A 27,684-nucleotide genomic window follows, 5' to 3' on the forward strand; every position below is an offset into this window, starting at 1 on the left:
TTTTATGAATGAGGAAGCTGAGGCTTAGAGAGGTCAGTTACTCCCAAAGGTCACAAAGCTGGTGAGCTGATGGAGGTGGGATTTGAACCCAGGGTTTGAATCAAGAGTGGGAACCCTAGTGTCTCGGAACACCTTGAGGTTAGGGAATTGATCTGCCTTTTTGTATCTTTCCAGATAGATATAGAGGCTCAAAAATGAATCAATTACAGAAAGAAAGGAGAGAAAAGAAAAAGAAAAACCAAAAATTTGTATTCTTCATAGAAACAGTGAAATTTAAAATTCTTTATTAAATTGAAAAAAAATAGATTTTCAACTTGTTATGAATCCATGTCTATCCTCCAGTCTACACATTTACGAATTACTTATTAGAACGAGAAAAATGTATTGTCTAAATAAAAACAGATCAGTCTTTTACTTTATCTAAAGGGGAGCAAGGTTTATCGAGAATAATTTCTTGTCACTGAAAACTTGATGGCTTCTAGTAATTAGGTCCTTCCTTTTTTTTATATTCACAACTTGCCCTTCAAGAACTTTGCCCAAGACTGGCATCTATGGTTTGCAGAATCAACCTTCTTCCCCTTTTCACAAATTGGAACAGCGTGTACCCATCCACAGCCTTCTGGCTCCCCTCCCTTGGCTCCACAGTCCCTGAACAACTGCCAATAGTCTTCTTGTATTTAAATTCTGTTGGTACCCCAACCGGAATTTGTTCAGCCTTGGAGACATACGCTCATTCAAAGCCAGGCGTTCTCTTAAAATGCCCCACTCATTTTGTGCTTCAGTTTCTTCCTACTGCTATTTGCATGACAAATATTCAGCTTCATGATAGTTGGAGCAGGAGAGCTGGTGTTCTGAGGTGGAAGCCAGGAAGTCCCAAATGTACATCCATATTGTTACTCTCCAGCAGTATGATGATCTTGGATTAAGTTGACCCGTTCTTTGGGCTTCAGCTTGTGTCTCTGTAAAATAGGAATAATAATAGCTATTGTTATTAACCTGTCAGATCATAGTGAAGATTGAAAGAGATGTTTGTGAGAGTGCTGGCCGCAAGCTGGTTGATAATAACAACTAAGCAGAGGAGACAAATAGATGTGCTTCCTCGTAGACATGCGGATTCATGGGACTTCAGAGTTGGAAGGTACTAGGGAAGCCGCCCAGTCTTGCCTCCCACTCACTAGAACTGATACTCATGAACAATACATCTCATTCAACAGCTTCTCTCTGTCACAGGCTACCACCATAACTTCTGCTCCTGAGCAGCACATCTGTGCCTTCCATGCTCCAACAAAACCTTCAAAAGGCCTTTTCTCTGTGCCAGCTACTTTAAACCCTCAATGTCCTTAGTTCTTACAATAACCCTGTATGGTATGCATTTTTACCTTCACTTTACCGCTGTGGAAACTGAGATGTTTAAGTAACTGGTCCAAGGTTACACAGTTAATAAATGGGATTCAACCAGATCTGTCTGAATCTCAAACCCCTGTTCTTTTCTGCCTTTTCAAGAAAAGAATTGGGCCTATATTTCTCAAGTCTCAGCTCTCCCCTTGCTCCTCTTTTAGGGGTATCCTTGTGCTATGGACTGAATTATGTTGCTCAAAATTCCTATGTTGAAACCCTACCTCCCAACGTGGTAGTATTTGGGGATGGGGCCTTTTGGAGATACTCAGGGTTAGATGAGGTCATGAGAGTGGAGCCCTCAGGATGGGATTAGTGCTCTTATAAGAAGAGGCCCCAGAGAGCTTGCTCTCCACCCCCTCCTTGCCCCCATGCCCACAAAGATGTCATGTGAGCACACCTAGCAGGACCAAAAGGAGTGGCCTCAGAATCACACCTACCTTGTGGGGCACCTTCATCTTAAACTTCCAGCCTCCAGGGCACCTGGGTGGCTCGGTTGGTTAAGTGTCCAATTTCGTTTCATGCCATGATCTCGTGGTTTGTGGGTTCCAGTCCTGTGTCGGGCTCTGTGCCGACAGCTCAGAGCCTGGAGCCTGTTTCAGTTTCTGTGTCTCCCTCTCTCTCTGCCCCTTCCTTGCTTGTGCTCTCTCTCTCTCTCTCTTTCTCTCTTTCAAAAATAAATAAACATTAAAATTAAAAAAAAAATTTTTAACTTCAGCCTCCAGAAGTGTGAAAAATAAATGTCTGTTGTGTAAGCCACCCAGTCAATGGTGTTATGTTCCGGCAGTCTGAACAGAGACACTGTCTTTGTATCTATGCCTTCCTTTCCCCAGTTGGTCTTTTCCAAATCTGACCTCAATGAGCTTGCGTTTCAACCCACACCGTCTCTCCAGCTCTCAGCTTCCTGCCTCCCCCATTGTTCATTGTATCTCAGTGTTGGGTTTTCAACAGTTTTCTTACTTTCTGGTGACATCTTTCTTTTTCTTTTTTTTTTTTTTTTGTAAATTTTTTTGTTTATTTATTTTTGAGGGAGAGAGAGAGAGTGCACACAAGCTGGGGGGGGTGGGGTGTGAAGAGAGAGAGGGAGACATAGAATCCAAAGCAGGCTCCAGGCTCTGAGCTGTCAACACAGAGACCGATTTGGGGCTCAGACCCACAAACCATGAGATCATGATCTGAGCCAAAGTCAAAAGCTTAACCAACTGAGCCACCCAGGCGCCCCAAGACATCTTTCTGTTCAGTGTCTCAGGCCAGGTAATCAGACCTATGTTTTTCACCTGAATGGTTTGATGCTTGCCTTCATATCTGACTATATCTGTCCTTGAGTACTCCAAAATTTAAAAAAGACATGGTTACTTCTTACTGAGACTGATAGTGCCTTCAGTTGACCCTAGTGTCTGCTTTGGAGTCCAAGTTAGACCCTGACTAACAGTGGTCCCTTACTTCTTGTTTCCTAGGAGCTGCAGGTATTGGCAGGCAAATCAGGAGGTTACCAGATACAGTGTGTGAGCCTTCTTGATCTGGTGATATCTTCTTTCCCACATCTTTCCCTTCTCAGATCCCTATGCATTTGTTGTTTATTCTACCCAGTTCAGCCCTTGATTATAGGCTGTACATCTTAGGCAAAATGCTCAGGACCTACAGTTCTTTTTAGGGTCTAAAAAAAAGTTTGAGATCTAGAAAAAAACCGACTTAAAAAAAAAAAACCTTGCATAATCAAAATTAATATGTATATCTTTAAATGCCCACAAATTTAACATCATGAAAAACAATTAACTGGCAACTCAACTCTACTCTTAGGTGATAACATATAAATAATGTCTGATGTAAACATGTTCACTTGAACATGTTTAGAATGAAGTGGGTGCAGTAGAGTCTCTGAGTATGAGAGTGCCTGGAACCTACCCGAGTCTGAAAACAGCTTTGCTTGATTATGCATGATTTCATACTTATTCTAACTCCCTATGTTACTCTTGATACCTCAGTAAGAATGTAAATTGGTAAAGTAGTCAAATCCTTCAACATATTGGTGTCATCTACTATGTGTTAAATACCACGCTTGGTATTCAGGGTGGGAGTGAAGGGTAATATATAAAAGACAAAATGGGGTCCCTGGTCTTAAGGAGTTCAAAGTCTAGATGGCAAGAAGGGACTTCATCTTTCCCAATTTTCCTTTGCCTCCCCTGGCTTCTTTCAGTTCCTCAAATTCACACAGCTCCTTCTTTCCTGCCTCAGGACCTTTGTAGATGCTGATCCTTCCTGCCACCCTTCTTCTAGCCCATCCTTCAGTATCTGTTTAAATGTCACTTCCTTGGAGACCTTCCCTGACCACACTCTGCCGCCACTCCCTACCCCATCTAACTTAGACCCCTCTGTTATTCATAATTTTCTAATTATTTTTGGTTTTGTTTTGCCTTTGCAGCACTTATCACTTGAAATCACTATCATGTTTATTCACTTACTTACTTACTGTCTATCTTACCTCATTCATTTATAAGCTCTAAGAAGGCAGCAAAACCAGGTCTGTTTTGTTCACAGCTATGTATCCAGTGTCAATCACCGTTGTTTGGCAGACAATAGTGTTCATTAAGTATTTCCTTAATACATGAGAGAGGAAGAGCACACACTCCTAAAGCAGGTAAATAGCAATGTGAAAATGCCTAGAATTAAAAGGAAATCACAATACTCTGTATAATACTGCAATGGTGAATACATGTCATTATACATTTGTACAACCCATGGAATGTACAACACCAAGGGTGAACCCTAATGTAAACTGTGTACTTTGGGTGATTATGATGTGTCAAGATAGGTTCACCAGTTGCCACAAAGGGACTACTCTGGTTGGAGATGTTGATAATGAGAGCAGCTATGCATATGTGAGGATAGAGGGTATATGAGAAATTCCTGTACTTTCTGCTCAGGTGTGCTGTGAACCTAAAACTGCTCTCAAAAAAAAAAAAAAAAAAAAGATATGGACCTATAAGGGAGCAGCTGAGTAGAGAGAGGACAGATAGACAGGATTTGATTACATGGAGAAGAGGACTGAGCACTGAGTTGGGAGAGTAGCATGGGGAGGAGCCTGGTTGTAAAGATAGGTCTGCTGGTCTCAGAACAGTTGGAAACGCTAGCCCGACTGCCTGATTCCCACTTGACAATGGTGGGAGACCAAAGTAGACAGCAGGTTCAGACCATACTGGGGAGGGCCTTGAAAGCTGTTCTGAGAGTGATGGGGAGCCACTGACAGTAGTGATGAGACAAGATGCAAGTGGTGATGAACTACAGGGTAGATGGTAAACTAGGCAAAGAACAGAGGCAGGATTTAGGAAGATCCAGAAGACCCTTACAGTTATCCAGGGTTGAGATTCTAAAGGCTCTTAGAAAGCCAGGCTCCTAATTTTCATTCTTTTATATCCATCGTTACATCTTATTAAATCCTAAGTAGTCAAGGTTTGAACCATAGATGAGAAAACAGATAATCTGGCATGAATACACTAAATAGTCTTTAATTGGAATTAAAAAAAAGCTGTGGAAACACAAGCATACATTTTCTTCAAAACTTCAGTTTGAATCATGAGTGTATTTTGTTCTATTTTTTATCATTGAGTATCTGGGATAATTAGAGCATGAGTTTACATTTTTTTCCCTCTAAATCAAGAAACAGTTATTCAATCTCCATGCATAAATGGAGAATAGGGACACAGAGGAAGAGTATCAGGACTATATTTTGTGTATCTTGCCCAGATACCAATGTCATTTGCCTCATGCTCCCTAATAGAGCATTGTCTGCCTATTGAACACTAATCACGAATTATAGAGGCTCTGACTGCCCCTGGATTTACCTCTGGCCACTGTGACTGGGCATCTCCATATATAGCCTCATCTTATCTAGTTCCTTGTAAGTTTCTCTTTGAAATAGCACTCTGATGAGGCAAGAAAAATGTTTACTCTGTATAAAACATAAACATAGGACTGGTATGAAAAAGATCTTGAGTTAAAAGAGAATGGGAAATCTCTTACATCTCTTAAATGTCTATGCATTGTTAAAAATAAAAATGTCTATATTTTTTGACGTGGAAGAAACCCTTGTAGTAGAGACCATGGGCATTCTCCCCTTCATCCATATTGTATACCCATCAGTGATCAGCTGGTCACATGTCCCTTGGAACAAAGACTCCATTTCCTGCCATCTCTTCTAGCTGGGTGAGGACATGTGTCTAAGTCCTTTATATGCCTATTGTAACATCTTTAATGAGAATATCTTATATTTTTTATCATCTTTCTTCCTGGAGGATCAAAGATTTTTATACATTTTCAAAAATAGTATCTCTTTAATTAAAATTTTAATATCCATGGTGTTCAAAGTATTATAATATTTTTTATTACCAAGAGATGTTACAGCTGTTTTAAAAAACAATGACTTTCCAATTCACTCAAGGACTTTTTTTTTCTCATTTTAATATATGCAAGTTTTTTTGAAAGGAGATAGAATAATGGAGAAAGAAGCAAGCAGTCTAACTTCATTTTTAAATGTGAAATAATTTTCCTGGTAATTATTTGCAAGAGCGATAGATTACCTATTTAACATTTAAATCCAAGTTACGGTTAATAAGGTGTAATTAACACTCCTCAAATTTTACGTCAGAAAACTGAAATATGAGAAGTGTATGTCAGTCAGGGCTCTCTATAGTAAGCAAGAGAAACCAATTCTGGTTAATTTAAATACAAAACACACATTTCTTTATGTTTTTAATTTTAATTTTTTTATTTGAATATAGTTGACACACAATGTTGCATTAATTTCAGGTGTACAACATAGTGATTCAGCATCTCTACCTGCTATGCTATGCTTGCCACAAGTGTAGCTACCATCGATCACCATACATTGCTGTTACAGTATCATTGACTATATCCCTATGCTGTGCCTTTTATTTCCATAACTGGAAGCCTGTATCTCCCACTCCCCTTCACCCACTCTGCCCATCTCCCTACACCCCTCCTCTGAATAGATTTATTTTTTTTTTATGTTTTATTTATTTATTTTGAGAGAAAGAGAGACACCGAGAGAGAGAGAGTGAGAGTGAGCAGGAGAGAGGCAGAGAGAAAGGGAGACAGAGAATCCCAAGCAGGCTGAGCCCCGATCAGCACAGAGCCCAACGTGGGGCTTGAACTCACGAACTATGAGATCATGACCTGAGTCGAAATCAAGAGTCAAATGCTCAACCAACTGAGCCACCCAGACACCCCTGAATGGATTTATTTTTAAAGTATTGGGAAGGTTATAGAATCTTCTAGGGTGTGAAAACTAGACTTGGAGGCCACATTGCAGAACTGACATCCCTGATGAAATTCAGATTTGGTTGCCTTCCAAGTGAAACCAGCTACAGGAAATGAAATGTCCTGGCTGAGCAAGGGCACAGTTTGGTGACCTTGGCATGCTTTTGAAGGATAAAGGCATATTTGGCTATAAAAATGCAATATTGTGGCTTTAAGGTTTAATTTTTTTTTTACTGTTTATTTATTTTTGAAGAGAGAGAGAGACAGAGCATAAGCGGGGGAGGGCAGATAGAGAGGGAGCCACAGAATCCGAAGCAGGCTCCAGGCTCTGAGCTGTCAGCACAGGGCCCGACGCGGGACTCAAACTCACAGACCGCAAGATGATGACCTGAGCCGAAGTCGGACGCTCAACCGAGCCACCAGGCGCCCCTAAATTAAGTTTACATGATACAGATGATGACCACTGTTCCTAACTTAAGTCAAGCAAGAAAACATTCACTATCTCATAAATCTTACCAAATTGAGTTCACAGGACATTGTAAATAATGCATATATTCTATCTGTTGGATTACAAATCAGATCAACATGCCCAATATTAAACAGTCACATGATTTATTTGTGCATATTTAAGGCTCAAAAAGTTGGCCCCCCACACTCTCACAGTCATTGAAGCTGCTATTGAGAACTTAAGGGGGTTAAAATGGATTATTGGCAAGAGTTCAGGCACAAGGCGAGGAGCCAGTCCTGTCGGTCTGATTAAGGAGTTTGCAATACAAAACAGCTCATGAATTCTTCCTCTGACCAGAGCAGAAAGCACCTTTGTCCCCTCTGCAGACGGTTGTTGAAAGTCAGCAAGATGCCTTCACTTTGGCTGATTTCAGCGTTGGAGAGACAGGGTGAGAAATAGACGTGCTCTTTGGTATATCCACCAGGAATGTCAGCCCCACCAGGAAGTGTGCTTTGACTGTTACTTGCTGCTTGTAAAAGAGATGCCCCACTGATGTTCCCCTATTGCATGATCTCATTTTTTTTTTTTTTTTTTTTTTTGCTTAAAAACCAAATATTTGTTATCTCGATGTTTCTGTGGGTCGGGATCTCAGAAGAAGCTTAGCTGGATGGTTCTGGTTTCAAGTCTCTAATGGGGTTGCTGTCAAGCTATTGGCTAGAGCTGTTGACATTGGAAGGCCTGAGTTGGGCTGTAAGATCTGTTCTCAAGGTGGCCTTCTCATTTGGGTGGCAAATGGATGCTGGCTATAGGCAAGGGGCGTCGGGTTCTCACTACATGGGCCTCTTCATCACACTGATTTTTTTAGAAATTGAGGTATAATTGACATGTATAACATTATATTAGTTTCAGGTATACAACATAATGATTTGGTATTTGTAGACATTGTGAAACAATCACCACAATAAGTCTAGTTAACACCCATCACCACACACGATCACACATTTTTTTTCTTGTGATGAGAACTTTTAACATCTACTTTCTTAGCAACATTCAAATATGCAGTATAGGATTGACTATAGTCACTATGCTGTATGTTACATCCGCACTCAGTGCTTTTAAGACGAGAGAATAGTAATAACAATACAACTTTCTGGCTCTTAATGAGCAGACACTACGTGCCTGGGATTGTGCCAAGCATTTAGATGCTCTATATCCTTTTATCCCTGTAAGAATTCTGTGAGGAAGGCACTACCATGTCTCCATTTCACAAGTGAGGAAACTGAAGATCTGAAACTTTGTGCAACCCCTTCAAGACAAACACATAATAGTGAGAGGCAGTCTGGTCCAGAATCCAGCCTGTGATGGGAAAGCCAGTGTTCCCAGCCACCATGCCACACTGTGGGATCCTGGCCTTGCTTTCCTTCTTAGTATTTTTCTTAATGTCTCTCATCATCCTCCATTTCCCCTCACATCTCTTACTTGCCAGTTAGTTCCATGGCAGTGCCCTGGGAGTGTATTTCGAGAATGGCCACTGGTGAGCCTCTCTCTGTTCTTATTGGAACTTCACAGAATCAGCCACAGAATAATGAAATTATCAAACTAAAGAGGTCTCTGTGCATTTTCTGCCCCACCCACTCTGAATTTGTGTCTTATGAGTGGCATATATCATTAATAGAGCTGCCTAGTGAAGCATTACCTCCACAGTCTCGGGACCCGAGCTATCCCTGGCCACCAAAGGAAGAGCCATCCCAGCTGGAAACTTCACCAACCCCAAGCCATATTGGGAATCCATTTCCTTGCTTATCTGGCAGAGTGCTTCCCTCTAGCCTCAGCTTGGGTCTGTATTTCCACTCTGGGTCCTCAGTCCCTGTTTGCTTTGCTCCAGCCCTGAGTCCTGGCTGAGAAAGGGTCTTCCTTCTCAAGGAAGGCTTTCTTGTCAACCCAGGCTCAGGCGATTCTGCACTAACCCTGTCCATTCCTATTTTCTCCATTGGGAGCAGGAGAGTCTCCAACACTCCAGAGAAGGCCCACCCTCTTCCCTGACCCTTTCTAGGGATCTACCAGTCCTTGTTCAGGCTGATTCAGCTGGAAAAAAGAAAACCGTGAGGTAAAAGAGTAAGGAAAAGGACTCAACTGAGCCTTCTCACTCTAGAGGTATGCAAGCCATCTGAGTGGACACCATCATCCACCAGAACTTTTTCAAAATAATTTTACTGAGGCTCTTTACATGTCAAGAACAAAATCTGGTGATTTTTAAAAATTTTTTTTTCAAGTTTTAGTTTTTAGAGAGAGCATGAGTTGGGGAGAGGCAGAGAGAGAGAGGGAGATACAGAATCTGAAGCAGGCTCCAGGCTCTCAGCTGTCAGCATAGAGCCCGATGCGGGGCTCGAACTCACAGACCGTGAGATCATGACCTGAGCTGAAGTCAGATGCTTAACTGACTGAGCCACCCAGGTGCCCCCCAAATCTGGTGATTTTTAAAGTAAATTTATCAAATACTGCAACCATCAACATAAGTCCACTTAGGAACATTTTCATCACCCGAGGAAGATCCGTCATGCACCTTTGCTGTTAATGCCCTGCCTTCCACCCTGGGGTACCACAAATCTAATTTCTGTCTCTATAGCTTGGTTTTTTATGGATGTTTCATGTAAAAGGAATCATATACTATGTGGTTACCTGTGTCTGGGTACTGTCACTAAGCATCAGGTCTTTCAGATTCCTCTGTAATTTGATCCTTTTTAATGCTGAGTATCTTTTCATTGTATGGATATACCACGGTTTGTCCACTCGCAAACTTTTATGAGCATTTAGGTAGTTTCCAATTTGGGGCTATTATGAATAATACTGCTGTAAACATTTGTGTGCAAGTCTTTGTGTGGATCACTGGAACTCTTTTCAGACTTAATAGGCCTGTCTTTTTGTTTTTTTCCTAGTCCTGTCAAGTTCCTATATTTCTTTCGGACACGATCCTTAGCCATTGGCTCATTTGGAAAGCAGAAAATACTCATAGTCCCCAAGCCAGTGAGTGATCACATCAATCATAGTTCAGATTACTAGCTTCACTTATTTACCCAAATATTGTCTGAAACTTCTTAGAGACTCAGTTACTCACCTGGAGAAGGTGGAACCCTTCACAAATCCCCTGACACATATTTCTTCATTCGATTGCTTTCCTTTTTAAAAAGGTTTTAACAAATTTTCTATTGATGGTCTTTCAGATTGTTTTCAAACTTTTATTATTACAAAAAGCACTGTAAGTGGATAATCTTGTAAACTTGTATAAGTCGTAAGTACAGTATGTCTATAGAATAAATTCCTCAGAGTAGAATTTGAGTCAAAGGTATATGTTCTTATAATTTGGATAGGTATTGCGAAATGTTTCTTCAATGTGGTGACAATGTATGCATATTTCCTCATACACTCATTAGCGTTTGGAATCCCAACTGTTTTTTTTAAAAAACAATTAAAAAATATTGTTTTGTAATCTAAGCTAACCTAACAGGTCTAAGGTAGATCTCAACATGATTTGAATTGCATTTCTCTTTTGATGAGTGAAGTTGAGCATATTTTTATGTACCTAAAAGCCAATTTTGTTTCTTTTGTGAATTCTCTATTTCTATCATTTTCCGCATTTTTCAGTCTTTTCCTTATTGCTTCATGGGACACTTAACCCTTTGTTTTGGTAGAAGTTGCAAATATTTTCTTTCTTTTCACTTTGGTTGTTTTGTCAAACAGAATTTATTTATGTGTTCATTTATTTGTTTATTTATTTTTGTGGTAAAATATATATGACATAAAATATATTTTAACCATTTTTAAATGTACAATTCAGTCGCCTTAAGTATAGTCACCATGTTGTACAACCATCAACATTATCCATTTCCAGAACAGAAATCCAAAATAGAAACTCTGTACCCATTAAATAACAGCTCCCCTTTCCTCCCTCTGTGCCCCAATCCCGGCCCTGGTAAGCACTATTTCCACTTTACGTTTCTGTGAATTTTACTACTCTAGGTATCTCATATAAGTGGAATCTGACAGTACTTGTCCTTTTGTGACTGGCTTATTTCATTTAGCATAATGTCTTCAAGGTTCATCCATGTTGTAGCACGTGTCAGAATTTCCTTCCTTTTTAAAGCTGAATAATATTCCATTGTATGTATATGCCACATTTTGTTTATCCATTTATCAGAATTTTATTTTAATGTGGAAAAATCTCTTTTTTAAATGGGTTCTAATATTTAGGCTAATCAAGGGTATAAAAATTCTTCTCTACTTTCTTCTACTACCTTTATAATTTAATTTTTTTTAAATTTTACATTTGAAGCTTTGAATCAGCTATAATTTATTCTAGTTGAATTTGCAGGGTTTGCATCTAACAAAAGAAGAAAGTCATTTTGAAGATTGGGTTCCCCAAGACACAGATTCTGGTACAGAGATTTGAATGCAAGAAGTTCGATAGGGAGCCCTCTCAGGAATCATATCTATAAAGGAGTGAAGGAAGCAAAACTGAGAAGAGGGAGAAGTTGAATTGAAATGCAGTGGCAGCAAATCTTTAGCCAATTCCATGAGTTCTGCACCTGGAATGGTTGCAGAATTGTCTTAAATTGAGCAAAGGTCCAGGCATTTTCACCCCTGCATGAATCAGTCCTTGGATGTTATGGACCCTAAGAGTATAATTTTGGATGAGGCAGTCCCCTTCTGCTGACTTCAGTTCCTAGGGAGGGACTCAGCCAGGAGCCTCAGTGAACAGCACTTTCAGCAGCTGTGAGAATCGGTGCCTTGGTCCTGAAGCGGGCATATGGACGGTGTACCACAGCATCCACAACACTGCCTTCCTAACACCATGTAGTAATTAATGCATCTCTTTGCTCACTTTATTATATACAAAAACCCATATGTGTTTGGGTCTATCTCTGGACTGCTCTATTTTGCTCCATTGATCTATTTTTTCATACATCAGTAGTATACTGTTTTAAAAATTATAGTTTTAAAATATATTTTAACGTATGCTAGGGCTAGTCCCTTCTCATTAACATCAAAATTTTCCTGGTTATTCTTGCTTGTTGATATTTCTATAGAAACTTTAGATCAGCTTGCTAATTAAATTTGGGTAGAGGAGGATGACTGGATTAAATTTATAGATTAATTTAGAGAAAACAGACATATTTATACTATTGAGTCAGCATCCTCTCCATGAATATGTTTGGACTTTTTATTTGTTCAAATTATCTTTCATTTTCCTCACCGGTGTTCTAAACTTTTCTTTCTATAGGTATTATGCATCTATTATTATTTAATTTATCCTTAACTTTTATCCTTAAAAAAAATTTTTTTAATGTTTATTCATTTTTGAGACAGAGAGAGAGCATGAGTGGGGGAGGGGTAGAGAGAAAGAGAAGGAGACACACAATCCAAAGCAGGCTCCAGGCTCTGAGCTGCCAGCACAGAGCCCAATGTGGGGCTCAAATTCCCGAACTGTAAGATCATGACCTGAGCCAAAATCAGATGCTTAACTGACTGAGTCACCCAGGCACCCCTATCCTTAAAATTTTTTTATAAGTGGGGTCTTTTCTGTAGATTCCTGCCTGATTGTTGGTATATATGAAGATTAATTATTTCCATACATTAATTTTGAATGCAACCACCTTACTATATTGTTTTACTGCTTATGGTAGTTGTTTAGTTGATATTCTTAGGGTTTTCAGATATGCAGTTTTATCACTTTCAGATAATGACATTTTTGCCTCCTCTTTTCTAATTATTCAGCCTCTAATTTCTTCATTTGACTTAATAAGCAAAAGTACAGGATATTTTAAAACACTAAAATCCTGAAACACATAATTCACAACAGGAAAAGAAAGCCATTGTGTATACTTTTACAGCTGTGGTAACTACACTCTTTATAATTATATGTTGTAGTTATAATCTTGTCAGTGGCTGTTTCCATTGGAAATTATGATTTTCCTTGAGGGCAAGGACTGTGTTATTCACTTTTATATCCCTGGCACTTAGCTTAGTGCCTCAATAAATGTCTGTTGAAAAATTAAAGAAAAACCAATAATCCAATAACCAAAAACCAAAAACCAATAATCCTAAACAAGTAAAATAACTATCATTTACAAAGTGTCTGTTAATGTCAACTAGCCCATTTCTCTTAAATTTTTTTAAACCATGGGACATAAAATAATGTTTTTTTGTTTTTCTTTTTGTTTTTCTTAGGTCTGGACACCTTCTCTCCTTGATCAAGTTCTCTGTTCTGCTAACCAAGTGTCTGCTTCAGAAGCCTGATAACCTCTCTATCACCAAACACCAACCGGCCGAGACCAAGTGAGCCATGCAGGTCAGCTCCAGTACCCTGGACAACCTGGAGAATCAAAGACTCCAACCTCCAGGTATAGAGCAGATGTAATGTGGGTAATTCTGGAGAGCATAGGCCAAAGACTGAAATCCTTCTGATCAGTTCTGTATTTGGTGTCTGTCATTTTGAAACATCTTTGAGAAAAAAAAAAAAAAAAAGAAAGGTCCTGGCCTACTCTGAGGTCTCTCAATTTTTCTGGTGGTCTGAAACATTCTCAAAATAACACAAGTAGTAATTGACTCAGCCAGAACTTGAGGTTACATTCACTGACTCCAAGTCTAGTGCTCTCTACAGTAGACTACCATGTTACTTCTACTGATTTTTACTCACCAGAAACTGGTTCAGTTCTCTTCTATTTAGGTGATGGTGGGTGAGAGTGCCTTCTAATTTACAAAAATGTTGTCAGTATTCCTACGAATATTAGCACACAAAAGGAAATTATAGTAACAATAAGAATAAAAATCTCAGCCAGAATTTGCAGAAAAGATACAAGGTAATACAATAATGAAGTACTATTTTACATTTATTAAGCTACCGACAAATTCTGTGGTAATAATTTCTAATGACAGAAGATTGTGCTGAAATGCTCCTGATGCAGCAGTATAAATGCTCTAATGTTTTTGGAAAGCAATTTGGTAACAGATACCAAGAGACCTAAAGATAGATGTTCACACTCTTTTACTCCATCATCCTACTACTCAGAATTTATGTAAGGAATTAATTCAGTTGAAAAGATAGTCATCTGAAGGAAGATATTAATTTTATGTAAGATGTACTCTATAATAAAAAACTGAAATGGCCAACAATAGAGGATGGTTTTAAAAAATTATGCTACATCAACTGAAGGGAATGTTATATTGACATTAAAATAAGATTTACAAAGACTACATAATAATATATGGAAAGAGTGCTTTATGACAGTAGGAAGTTAAAAAATAAACACAAGAGTACAATGCACACAAAGATAATACTCAAGCCCCCACCCTGCAAAAACATGTATCAACATAGAAAAAAAGAAAATAGATGTATTAGGGACTGATATAATTTGTTTAATGTTTATTTATCTATTATTTTTGAGGGGCGGGGGGCAAGGAGGGAGGCCAGAAAGAGAGGGAGAGATAGAGAATCCAAAACAGGCTCCCTGCTGTCCATGCAGAGCCAGACACAGGGCTCAAACTCATGAACCATGAGATCATGACCTGAGCTAAAGTCAGAAAAGCTTAACTGACTGAGCCACACAGGTGCCCCAGGCAGTGATATAATTAAAAACTGCCACAAGGTGAGTTCCCCAGAAAACGGATTCTGAGATGGAGATTTGAATGCAAGAGGGTTCTACCTCTTGATCCCTCATGATCAGCACCTGGGAGAGAGTGATGGCAGCAGGAGTGGGTAGAGAAAAAGTTGGGCTCATTGCAATCCCAGGAGAGATGCTGAAGCTGGACTGGCCTTGGTACTGGTAAGCAGGAGTGACTTTGGATGAGCCTAGTGGGCATCTTTCCCTGAGGAAAACTTAGAGGAAGGTTAATGGAAAAAACTGGTCTCTTCCACTGCAACTGGTCTCAAGGTCCCACCTAGTACTCATTAACTCCACCTTCTACTGTCCATGATGAAGTTCACTCACCCTTAGCTAGTGGTTTTTCTGGACTAGGTGGTTTTTCTAAGTGGCCCAGATTCTGTGCCTTAGGGACTTGATCTCCTGGTCACCTTGCCCTTCTCAGGCTAAGGCTGCTGCAAGGGAGTACAAAGTGGTCACCCATATCCTGAGGTCAAATATATTCTTCCATGCCCCCTATCTCCTCCAGATATTTAGGGTCAACTTCTCCCTTAGGACAGTGACTTCTTTCTATGCCTGCTGATTTCTTCACATGAGAAACCCAAGGTGACTAAGCAGCGGACAAAACTTGAACTTGAGTAGGATTCTTGCTGTGCACCCTGGTGGAACATCCTTTATCTGGGAGCCAAGATCTCTAAATTCACAGAGCCCAGAGTTGCAGGAACAAGTGCAGAAATTCTCCCCGTGGACCTCTGGGAGTGTGGGTAAGCAGGGACACTTCTACTTCTACCCCTCAGTTCTTAGACCCACGTACTCGGACCATTAGGGACACCACACTATATAATAGCTGTTGATTTAGGGTATATTCTGTAAGGTATCACCTCTAGGCCAGTCTCTCAGTTGTATCTCAATAAGCCTTTTCATTGTTCTATCTGTGTGGTGCAGTATGGGATAAGGCCAGGGGATCCCATGATCATATACCCACTACCACACCTCACCTTATCCCTATTTGTGGATCAAACACTCTGTAAGCCCTCGGATAATGATGTTGTCTAGGGCCCTGTAAATAGGAAAGGCAAACTCACAGCTAAAATATTTGTCAGTATCAGTCAAAATTAATTATTACCAGGGTTGAAGGAATCCAGTAGAAGTCAACTTTACACCAAAAGACTGATTGATCTCCCCTAAGTTATGGTGCTGTATTAGGAACATAGGATTGGTCTCTATTGCTGGAGGTTTGGAAATTTGGTAGTGGCAGTAGCTAAAGCAGTATTGGTGAGTGGAAGCCCATACTGTTGAGCCCATATGTATCTACCATTCCTGCCACCATGGCTACTTTGTTGTGCCAACACTGAGGCCAACACAAAAGCTAGCTGATGTCAGCTGGCTGAGCCATTCTGTTTAGTGCTTAGTGTGTTCTGTGGTTCAGTTAAGAGTTCTGGGTGTTTAAAATGACTCAGATATGGAATTTGGGCAAGCAATCATGAATTTTTATTGGTATTGCTGTCCTCAGCCTCAATTATTTTGATTGGATATATTGAACAATACTCTTGTTGGCTGCCCATCTATCTTGCCCATAAGGATACTCTTTTCAGTTATCCATCTCCGTAGCTTTCTAAGGACCATGCCCCTCTTTCTGCCTCTCCAACCTTGCCTCTCACTACAATAGTTGAATGCATTTTGCTTCTAAAGTTTAAGCACTGCCACTACCTCTAATATTTCAGACTACTCTCATCCCCATTATTATAAAGGAGCCCAGTTCTGTGATGACACCTCTAACCACAAGTTCTGGACTATAAGGGAGAGCCACCAGTGAGTTTCTCAGTGAATCTGATGTCCCTCTTACCAGGTCCTTCCTTACTGCTTTGGTCTTTCCTCTGAGCCTTCACATGGAAAATAGTCATCTGGTGGAGTTTTCAGCCTCACATAATAAATCCACTCAAGTATGCTTCCTTCTACGACACATTGGTTCCTTTTTCCATTGTCTGCAAAAGAAGTTCTGGCATTTACTTCTCATTGAGTGTGGGCATCACTTTCTCCAAGTATCTAAGAGCCATCCTAGCAGTGTAAACTGCCAAAGCCCAAGAGAATGCTTCCATATCAACACTCCCTTGGCCAACTTTATATTGTACTTCCCCTTGATTCTACACCCTCAGAATCCAATCCTGTACATCCTCTCTTAGCTCATATTGGCTATGTCCTGCAGCTCCTTCAGGGTATAGTTCCTTTCTTCTTCTTGCAGACCCAGTGCATCTGTGACTGCATTTGTTGTGACTTAATGCACTATGTTATTGACTATAATGGGTTATGATGGGTCTAGTGGCGAGAAGGGAAATGGTGGCAGATTCGGATAGGACATATGTTGTCTTGCAAGTCAGAGGCATAAGTACCATCCTTATGGGAGTGATGAGTACCAGCCTTTGACAAGGAGTAGGCCCTTTATGCACACCTAGAGGCTTCAAGGGAATATGCAGCTTCAAGATTTCTGTCACATCAACCCAAATACCCACCTCCCATTTATCAGGGTCACACTCTTTCCCAATTAGAGCTTCAACCTAAGTGTAGCAGACCCGCCACTGAAAAGTTAATGTCTTCTGGAGCTCTGCTAATTTGATGCTTAAATCTTGAGCCTGATCTTTGATTTTAGCTGCCCTCCAGCTATTGGAAATGACAGTCTCATTGTGCTCTGCAAAGAGGCCCTCCAGCTTTTATGTTTAGCCGTTAATTACTGATTAATTGTGCTCAGCCTTTCCTTGTCTTTCTCCAGAGCATCTCTTGCCCTTATAATTACCAATTTCCTCATGCTTCTCAAATACTGGTTCCATTGCCCCAACCAGTGCCCTCCATTCCAAAAGTATGCCATTCCAGAAACTGTCAACAATCATACCACTGCTGCGGGCCTGGCTTTATCCATGCTCTTGATGGGGTCCTTATTTCCAGATAGCTGGTGGGTGACTCAGATTTAGCACCTACTTTCTTGCGCCACTCCCGCAATCAGCTGTCACAAGCTGGGTTTCCTGGGAGGCAGAGTCTGCCATGGAGAGCAACATGCAGGAGACTTATTAGAGGGCACTCTTAGATCAGCATTTGTGGGAGTGTAAAGAAGCAGAATTGAGCAGGGAAGCTTGACTGAAGCTGTCACAACACAGGCTTCTGCAGACCCCAAGAAAGTCTCTGGAACTGGGATGGCCTTGAAGAGTTGCCCTCACTTTGGGGACCTTGACCAGTCATTGGGTGGGGGCTGCTATGTCCCCTGGGAAGGGGACATAATTTGGATGAAGCTGCTCAGTTCAGCAGAGGATAATCTCAGGGTGGAGGAGGTTAGCTGGGATCTGTCAGCCATCCACCCTCCCTGCAGCTAGCTAAAAGAATACATGCCTGAAAGAAGGGTCTGGATTTGAGCAGCACACTACAGTGTTCATTGTGATGTTTTTTAAGTTGTTATAATTAATTATATTTTAACAGCAAAAAAAAAAAAAAAAAAAAAAAATCAAGTCATTAAAAAAATACCCAGGAGTAGGGCGCCTGGGTGGCTCAGTCAGTTAAGCGTCTGTCTTCAGCTCAGGTCATCATTTCACTGTTCGCAGTGAGTTCAAGCCCCACATCAGTCTCTGCTGTCAGTGCAGAGCCTGCTTCAAATCCTTTGTCCCCCTCTCTATCTGCACCTACCCCATTCACGCTCTCTTTCTCGAAAATAAAAATAAATAAAAACTTTTAAAAAAATGCCCAGGAGAAAATAGTGCCATCTTTTCTGTGCTTTCCTCCAGAGTCTTAGTGGTTTGTCCTGGGGAAGGTTTCCCCACCTGAAGAATGGCCCAGACAAAACAAATAGAAACTTGGGCGTGCCTTGGTCAGTGAAACTACCGATAGGGGGTCAATTAGCCTCTTGTGACTCACCATTCCCCAACCCACCCAACCCAGACCAGAAAGAGGCAAGTCAGGTGGGGCCTTCAGGCTGCTTCATGGCAGAACAAGCTGGCAAACCTGTGTAACCTGAACAAATAATTCGAGGCTTGCTTAGAGGCCTATTGCCACATGGCACCCACGCTAAAAACACATAAATCTGATGCCTAAGACCTTGAAAATCAATTTATGTCTTTACTGAAGCCTGGTGAAAATGTGGCAAAGACACACTTCCTAAAAATAAAAAATAAATTATCCTTCCTAAAAATCCTATGGAGACAGCTCATTCCTAAGGTTTCATGTATTCCAGCTGCTGCTCTCTGAATCTCTCATTTCTCCTGCTGGCAAAACTCCAAAAGACCTTGCCTCCACCTCTAGATTTACACTTCTTCCGCAAGTATATATACAAATCAATTTTATGTGTATAAATCAATTTAGTCTTTCTCTGCACTTTCCAATTCTCCTGTCCTCCTTACCCTCAACAACACGCAAAGGGCAGACACAGACTCATGAGCAGAGGTGTTGGGGGGCGGGGGGAGGGATGTAAAATTTGGCCTGTGACACTTGAATTGGTAAATATGCTATATTTTTATGCTATCTTTGATGGTAAAACACTCCACCACATAAGAACCCAATCATAAATTAAAATGTATGAATCACCCCTTCTTTAGAGCTTCCAACTCATTATTCTTATGATGGCCTATCCGCTCCACTTCCCCTCATTGTCCAGCAGAGTGTTTCCATGGTGCTTTGTCTGGAATAGATCCGACTGCTTTGCACTTGTCCTCTTGAAAAACCTTGTTGACCTGCTTGATAGGGAGAATACATGAATATGAGTGCATATTTGTGCATATACACACAAACGCAATTTTGCATATTATTTCAGTGAGTTCATGGACTCCTCAGTAAGTCCACTAATAACCACTTAATTAGTTTCCTTCCCTAACTCCCAGTTCCTAAAATTCTCACCGCAAATGTTAGCTAAGCCAATAATACACTTAGATGCCCATGACAGGATACAAACTCCTTTTTTTTATATTGGCAAATGAATCATCCTTATAAATTACATAGAGCACACATAAATTGTGTACTAGAAAAGCCAACATTTTAATTCATTCCTTCCTGTTAGTCACTCACTCATTTAACAAGCATTTTTTTTTTTTTTTTGCTAAGCACTATTTTAGAGTAATATATTTACTTAAAATCAATTTCCAACTTTAAGAATGAAGCCAGTTCATGGGGGAGAACCGCTATGTAATTATACAATTGCAATAGTGTGCTGGGACAGAGGGTGCTGTAGGAGCCTCAGGGAAGAAAGCGGTGAGGCGAGAGCAGTGGTGGGGAGGGCACCTAATTCTCTGGGAGTTGGGTATGGCTGAGAGTAATTTCAGGGAGAGCTCTTTGGAAAAGGCAGTACATAAACTGTGTATTGGTGAATTCTTAGCATTTTCAGAAAACAAGAGTGGAAGTGGGAGAAAGACCTTCCCTCCAGGAGGGATAGCATTTGCAAAGATGGAATGGCAGGAGGAAGTTGATGAGCTCATCACTGGTTTACTAGGGCTGGGGTGGAGGGTAGATATGCAGACTGCCCTATGGAACAAGGGTCAGTTCACAGAGGGCCTGGAATGCTGGTCGAAGAATTTACTCCTTATCCTCAATAGGATGTGCAGCCTCTGAAAGCTATTTAGCAGGCATGACTCAGCTTTGCATGTAGCATGGTGAGGTGTGGCAATCCTCACGCCTATGCATGGAGATTGCTTCTATGTTGCATTTAAAAATTAATAAAATTTGGAAATAATAATAAAATTATTTAAAAATTTGGAAATAATAATAAAGAATTGAAATTACAAATGACTTGATTTTAAGAAATTAAAGTTGGTGCTTGGTTATACATTTATATAACAGTACCCTGAGCCACTTGCTTTTAAATGTTATTTTGAATGGAGTTATCTCCAGAGCTGTGGAAATAGCATGCATAACTACCATCGCAGCTTACCTCTGTTCCAGCTTTTAGAGAGGCTCCTGAGAGAAACTCTAATTCTAAACTATTGCGTTTTTTTTTTAAATTTTTTTAGTGTTTATTTATTTTTTTGAGAGGGAGAGAGAGAGAGAGAGGAAGAGAGAGAATCCTAAGCAGGCTTTGCGATGTTAGCGCAAAACCCAATGCAGGGCTCGAATTCAGGAACCGTGAGATCACGACCTGAGCTGAAATCAAGAGTCGGATGCTTAACCGACTGAGCTACCCAGGCGCCCCAATATTGAGTTTGTTTATAGTTTTATATTTTTTCTATTTTATTTTTTTAATGATTACATTTTTAGTTTAAAAAGGAGAGAAAACGGAAATGAAGAGAACATGCATCGGGCATCAACATCATTAAGTGGATATTCTACTTACTTACATATTTAGAAAATGCTTTTATTAGTTTTTTTAATAATATCTCTTCCCTGAGTAGTCTGCTGTTTACTTCACTTTCTAGGTCAGTTTGCATCAGAACTGAGATCCACTCAAGGGAGTAGATAATGCGTGTGAATGTCGTTTGCTGTGGTATATGACAAGAGGAAAAAGAGTTTTAAACCAAATTCATCGGGGTGAAAAGAACACAAACTTTGGTAACGGACAGATCGGAGTTCAAACCCCAATTCTGTTACTTATGAGATATATAACATTGGACAAGATATTTAACATCTCTAAATCGTAGTTTCCTTTGTATAAACTAGAGCTAATAACAATTTTCTTGTAAGGTTGCTGTGATAAGTGAAAGAACATGTATTCAGTGCTTGTGTAGTGTTTAAAATGTGGTGGTTAATAGAAAGATCACCGTGAAGGTGGTGGTTTCTGAAGCTGAATTGCTTACCAAGACCAGGCACAGAAGACTCATTCAGGAGGGTGAACAATTAACTCATGAGGCCTAACCTAAGACAGTTACAAAAGGAGAGACTAAATTTTAGAAATAATCAAAACTTGATGGTTAACTGGGGTATGCTAACTACTATAGCGAACAACCCCTAAAATCTTTATGGTATGATACGATAAAGGTTTATTTCCCCCTGTGTTAGTTCAGGTCCACTGAGAAGCAGATGCCAGGATGAGATTAGACATGCAAGAGGTTTATGGGGGGAAACACCTGTGGAGGATAAACAGATGCCAAGGGAGGAGAGAAGAGCTTTCAGACCACAAGTGTGGACCTGATACCACTGAAGGAAAGTGTTATGCCCAGAATTCGTGATCCCCAAAGACCACCAGGGAGCCGAGTCCGATGCAAAAGCAAAGAGCCTTTATTCGCGCTAGCTCGAGCTCAATCCCCTACCTGCACCGACACAGCAATAAGATACGGAAGAGAGAGAGCGGGGGGGTTTCAAAAGCACAAAGGTTTTATAGGGATCATGGCCCTAGCCGATTGGCTGGGGAAGAGTCGTGGCCTCAGCCGATTGGCTGGGGAAGGATAGAACAATGGCTGCCAAGGTGTGGTCCCAGATCAGCAATTATCAGCATCACCTGGAACTTGTTGAAAATGCAAATGTTGGGCCTGATGGTCACAGACCCACTGAATCAGAAACTCTGGGGGTGGGGCTCAGCAATCTGTGTTTGAACAAGTTTTCCAGGAGATTCTGATGCACCTGAAGTTTAAGAACCAGTGTGTCTGAGGTTGTTTAACATGTTTGGCCTCAGTGTATACAGAATGTTTCTCACTGGTCACCTATTAACCATTGGCTGTCAGCCTTGCTGTGCTATATAAATACCTAGCACCAAACACCATCCCCAGAGACTCTGATTTAATTGGTTTGGGGAGGGGTCAGTTATTAAAATGCTCCCAGGTCATTCTAAGCCCGGACAGGGTTGAGGGCTCCTGCCTCTGGCCCCTACCTGAGAGAATCCCTCCCTCTTCTACTCACACTTTCCACGCCTCTCACACTCCCCTTCCTCCCACCTTAGACTTCGGAAGAATGCATCAATCGGTAGCCTGCTTTCCTAGAAAACATAAGTTACTGAAGGGGAGGAGGCGTGGTCTGAGGTTTGAGCGGGAACTTCTTTCTGCGGCCATGTCAGGGACATAGTCACTAGTTGGCCGGCCTAGGCCTGCTCTTTCAAGAGCAGCAAGGAAAGAAGTTTGGGTAGGGAGATTCCTGGACTTCAGCGTAGTTTCAAGAAAGATTCAGGCAGGTCAGTGGAGATTCCGTGAGTCAGAGTCACCTGCTGGAGGAATCCCATGTCTTGCAGGAATGGGTCTGAATTTCTACACTCACCACACTTAGTCCTTGGCTGGGAGCAGTCCATGGGAAATGTAGTCTTGGCACAAACACAGTGATAGATCCAGTGGGGCAGCAGCTGGGGTCAGAGTAAATCTTGTCCCCCTCTTAACGCTCATTTTCATGACCCTCACCCCCATGTCATAGTACAGTGCAGATCACTGGATTTGCAGAGCTCCACTGAGTCCTTCCGGGACCCATGCTCCTTATTACTATGGCTCTGCTCTAGGCTCCTGAAGTTCTCTCCATCAAGTCGGCAGGTAGGAAAAGAGAACGCAGGTCATGTAGGAAAGTTTTCCACAAGATTCACCCGGACTTTGCTCACATAACCTATGTTCAGATTATATGGGCCAGGATAAAGTCACATGGCTCCATCTAATTGCAGGAAAATATAGGCCAGTTGCATACCTCAACAGCTATTTGCATGGGACAAATGAGAGACATGGTAATGTCCCCGGTTTCTGGCTTGGATTACTGGATAGATGGTGGTGTCACTCACTGATAAAGAAGATACAGGACAGCATGTGACTTCAGAGGAAGTGGAGCTGTCTAGCAGCCAGCTGGATATTTGAGTCTGGAGCCCAGGGTTAGAGATAACCCAGATGGTGGTTGAAACCATGAATTGCTGAGAGATAAGAAAATGGCTAAGAACATAATTCTGAAGAACACTAAAGTTTAAGGGACTATGTGACTCAACATCTATTTCAATCTCCCTTGAGTGCACCTTTCCATACTACAAATCTGGAAGCTAAAAACATGTTGGAGACTCCCTGAAGCTAGGATTTCCAAGGATGTGATTTGCATTCTGCCAATTGGACACACCTCACAGAAGACTCCAGTGTCAGAACTGAACTGGTGGTGGTGGGGTGGGTGGCAGGCAAGGCAGAAGGCATCCATCTTGCTGGTATGAAGGGTAGGAACTCTGGATCCCAGGCGGGCAGCTGTAGCCATGATCTCCTGGCTCAGCAGGCACTTCCCAACCGTGGCAGAAGCAGCAGCTTCCTTAGCAACTCGGTCCTGAGTGTGGCTTTGTTCCTGGTAATTGAGCCTAAAGTCTTCTTATTCAACTCTCCCACTGGTTCTGTAAGCCAATTAATACCTTGTAATTATCCCTTTCTACTTAAACCAGCCAGGATAGGTTCTATCCTTTGTACCTAAACCATGACAGATATAGACAGTCAGAGAAACCTGAACCTTTGAAAGAGGCTGAGAAGGAGAGGCCAGAGAAATGGGACTAAAACCAGGAAAGACAGATGCCCCAAAATCCAGGGAAGGGAGAGTTTCCATAAGTGGTCATCAGTAAATGCTACAGCGGCCAAGACAGATACAAATATAAAGTAAAATAATTCAGCCAGGAGATCACAGGGAAACTCGACAGGAATAAGTCCAGTGGAATAGGTGGGGAGGAAATTGGATTGCAAGAGGTTTAGGAGATTCTTCCATTTTATTTGGACTAAATTTATGGAGTAAGAATCAGGTATTATAGTCAGGTATTAGGAAGATTATTTTATGCTCATTATTGTGCCTGGAAATCCAGAATAGCAATCAGATCCCTCCAGATGTAGGAATTTGTCTTCTGACATCATTTATTGAAGAAGGCTGTAGCCCCAGCTCTGTTAGTTCTGCAAAATCATTCTCTGAACCTCCATTTTTAAAAGAGAAAAAAAGATCCCTTAGCAAATGGACAGACCAAATCTACCTGGCCTTCTGCCCTGACAGAATGATGTAGGAAATAAAAGCACAGGATTTGGACTTGGCCACACTTAGGTCTTAATCCTGGTTTTGCCACTAATTTGGCTATATGACCTCTGGCAAGTTACCTACACCTAGCTTTCTCCTCTGTAAACTAAGGATTGATATTATCAGCCTCCAAGAGTAGTTATGATGATTAGTTGAGATATGTAAGGCATTGGGTAAGTAAAAAGTACTCAATAAATGATACTTCATTTTTTTTTCCTTAGGAGAGAGAGAGCGCATGCACAGGGGAGGGGGAGGGCAGAGAGAGAGAGAGAGAGAGAGAGAGAGAGAGAGAGAGAGAATCTTAAGCAGGCTCCACACTCAGCATGGAGTCCAACACTGTGCTCAGTCTCACGACCGTGAGATTGTGACCTGAGCCGAAATCAAGAGTCAGATGCTTCACTGACTGAGCTCTTTGCCACCTGGTGCTCCAATGATAGTTCATTTTGTAAGTGGCCAAAAATACCTTTTGGGAAATAATAAGCTATACTCCCTTCTTCACAGTGTTGCTGGCCAAATGAGATTATGTACAGAAAAGCAAAATATAAGGTCTGTTATCAGAATGAAAAAACACCGTAAGAAAGGTCACCCCTTAAACCAGAAATTGACTAAGCTCCTTAACAACGTGATTGTGCTATAAGTTGGTAGGGAGAACAGGGCCAGGACAAAGGGGAGCTGAAGATAAGGTTCAACTGTTGCACAGTTTTTCCCCGTGCTGGCCCTTGTTGCCATAATAGACATAACAGACACAATCAACATTCTACCATAAAGGGCAGTAGATTAACATACACCTGTCAGTAAAGATGGAAACTCTGTGCCTGATAGCTGGGTACGTGGAAGGGGTAAAGGGAGCTGATACATTTGCTTGAAATTAGGTAAAAGATTCATATATGAAGAACCCCATTCTGGATGTCTTCAGTGCCAAACTTCCTTCCCCTTCCTGCCTCTTTCTGAGCCTCTGCACAAAGCACACACACCAACTCTGTACAAAGTAAGAATTCCAAAGAGCTTACATGGAGATAAACTGCCTGCTTGTACAAATAGGAAAGCCAGAAATCTCTGGAGATGGGCAGGTGAGTTCCTCCTGCTTTCCTGCCTCACCCAGCCCTGTTCTTGGCCCTCCATTACAACAAAGAGGTGGGGTTACACTCCATTCTCTACAGCACCCCCCCTTTCTTTGGTCCTCCCCACAAGAATATAGCCAAAAAGTTGCATCCTAGTGGCCAAGGGACCTCCTGATACCCCCACCCCACCTCCTATTCCACCCTTCCCCATTCATTGACTTTATCCTTTTTCCCATTAGAGACTAAACACAGCCAGGGGAGTGAGTTTTTCACTGTAGATCATTTTATTTTTTCCATTTACCGTTGTTCTGATCATCAATCAGCCATTTTCCCCGTTACCTCATTCTGCAGGTGAAGCATTAAAGCTGTGTTAGAGTTCAAGGCCAGTCTACCTTCTACTGCAGGGAGGCACCCCTGGCAGCGCAATGCTCTACTCACTTGGCCACTGTCATAGACCCTTCGGGAGTGGGCAGATGGGGCATGAGGGCAGAGGCAGTGTGGCCTGCTGAACAGGTGTCAGTGCTGGCTGAGTCAATGTGCTAAGAGGGATGGCTGGTGCTGGCCCACGGGAGGCTTAGTAAATCACTCCTGATTGCTAGCCTCTGGGACTTCACATCTTATAATTTCCCAAAACAGACCCGTGATTATAAGTGCTCAACCTAGTCATCACTGCCCAAGCCCAGGTGTTCTGAAGAAGTAGGGTGTAAGCTTGTATTTACAAAGAAAATGATAAGGAGCTATTTACCCAGCAAAGACATTCTGTAGAGTAGATCACATGTACACATTGTACTGCCTTCCTCCATCTTCCCGCAGCACCCTACAAAGTCCTGACAAGCCACCAAACCAGGATTATATTGTGGTCCTGCTTTCTGTAGGTGGTGCTCAAATTTTCATAAAAGAGAATTTAATTTTATTCAATTTGGTCTGCTACATTTATACATTTATTTTAGTTTCTATTCTATGCCTGCCACTCTGGGGTGAGACATAAATGAAAATATTGGGACTGCCTTGAAGGAACATTCAACAGAGTTACAGAGATAGGCACCTTTACTATTTCACAGTAGGACTGTGGCTTTTCTCCCCTTTACCCTAGACTTTCCGAGGATCATTAGCCTATGCTTTCCTCCCTCTCTCTTGCTTTGGGGAAAGAAAAATTGAAACCTTTATGTTAAGACTTATTCCTCCATGGGATTTGGAATTGGAACCACATAGGGGACTCAGCTTCATTCATCAACTTTTTCTTTCATTGTCAACCTCTTTGCACTTGCCCTAGAAACATGCTCAAATCTATTCTATCTCTATATTTCTCTACCTTCCTTTCCTCTTGGGATTTAGTTCTTTTTTCTTCCATTCATTCAGTCATTTACTCATGAAAGTACCAAATGCTGGTGATGAACACTATGTGCAAGGCCTCTCCTAGGCTGGAGACATAAAAACAAACTCTTTGTTTTTGAGGAGCACACTTTGTGACTGGGGAGACACATGTAAACAGGTATATATATTGGTGCCCCCTCTCTCTTTTTCATTGTCAAACTGTCTGGAAGTGTTGCCACCTCCTTGTTTCTCAATCCCTGTGGCCCTCACAGCTCTTCTGAAATAGACATCATGAGTCTGCTGGAACTTCCTATTTCCAAATATCCAGTCCTCATCATAGCACTCACTCACCTCAGCCCTCTTGCTGGATTTGACATCTTGCTGAACTCCTATCACAGCCTGGTTTCCTGGAGACAGAGTTCCTGTTCCAGCTACACCATTTACTAGGACGAGTCACATATCCTCTCAGACTCAGTTTACCTTGAGACTCTTTTTTTTTTTAATGCTTGTTTATTTTTGAGAGAGAGAAAGAGAGACAGAGTGCAAGTAGGGGAGGAGTGGAGAGAGAGGGAGACACAGAATCCAAAGCAGGCTCCAGGCTCTGAGCTGTCCAGCACAGAGCCCCAGGCGGGGCTTGAACTCACGAATTGCCAGATCATGA

General features: G+C 41.4%; 1 protein-coding gene across 4 annotated transcripts in view; it reads left to right on the forward strand.

The window, feature by feature from the left end:
- The window catches only part of PAQR8 (progestin and adipoQ receptor family member 8), a 116,794-nt gene that overhangs the window by 26,681 nt on the left and 62,429 nt on the right, over nucleotides 1-27,684 (forward strand). For 3 of the 4 annotated variants that reach the window (XR_006202643.1, XR_006202644.1, XM_042939033.1), the window contains exon 2: nucleotides 13,346-13,518. The gene's annotated coding sequence lies outside the window, so the exon portion shown is untranslated. Of the gene's footprint in view, nucleotides 1-13,345; nucleotides 13,519-21,137; nucleotides 21,375-27,684 lie in introns of those variants that run through there. The other variant, XR_006202645.1, reaches the window with a different exon arrangement.

Source organism: Panthera leo, chromosome B2, assembly GCF_018350215.1.
Source record: "Panthera leo isolate Ple1 chromosome B2, P.leo_Ple1_pat1.1, whole genome shotgun sequence".
Taxonomy (NCBI): Eukaryota; Metazoa; Chordata; class Mammalia; order Carnivora; family Felidae; genus Panthera; species Panthera leo.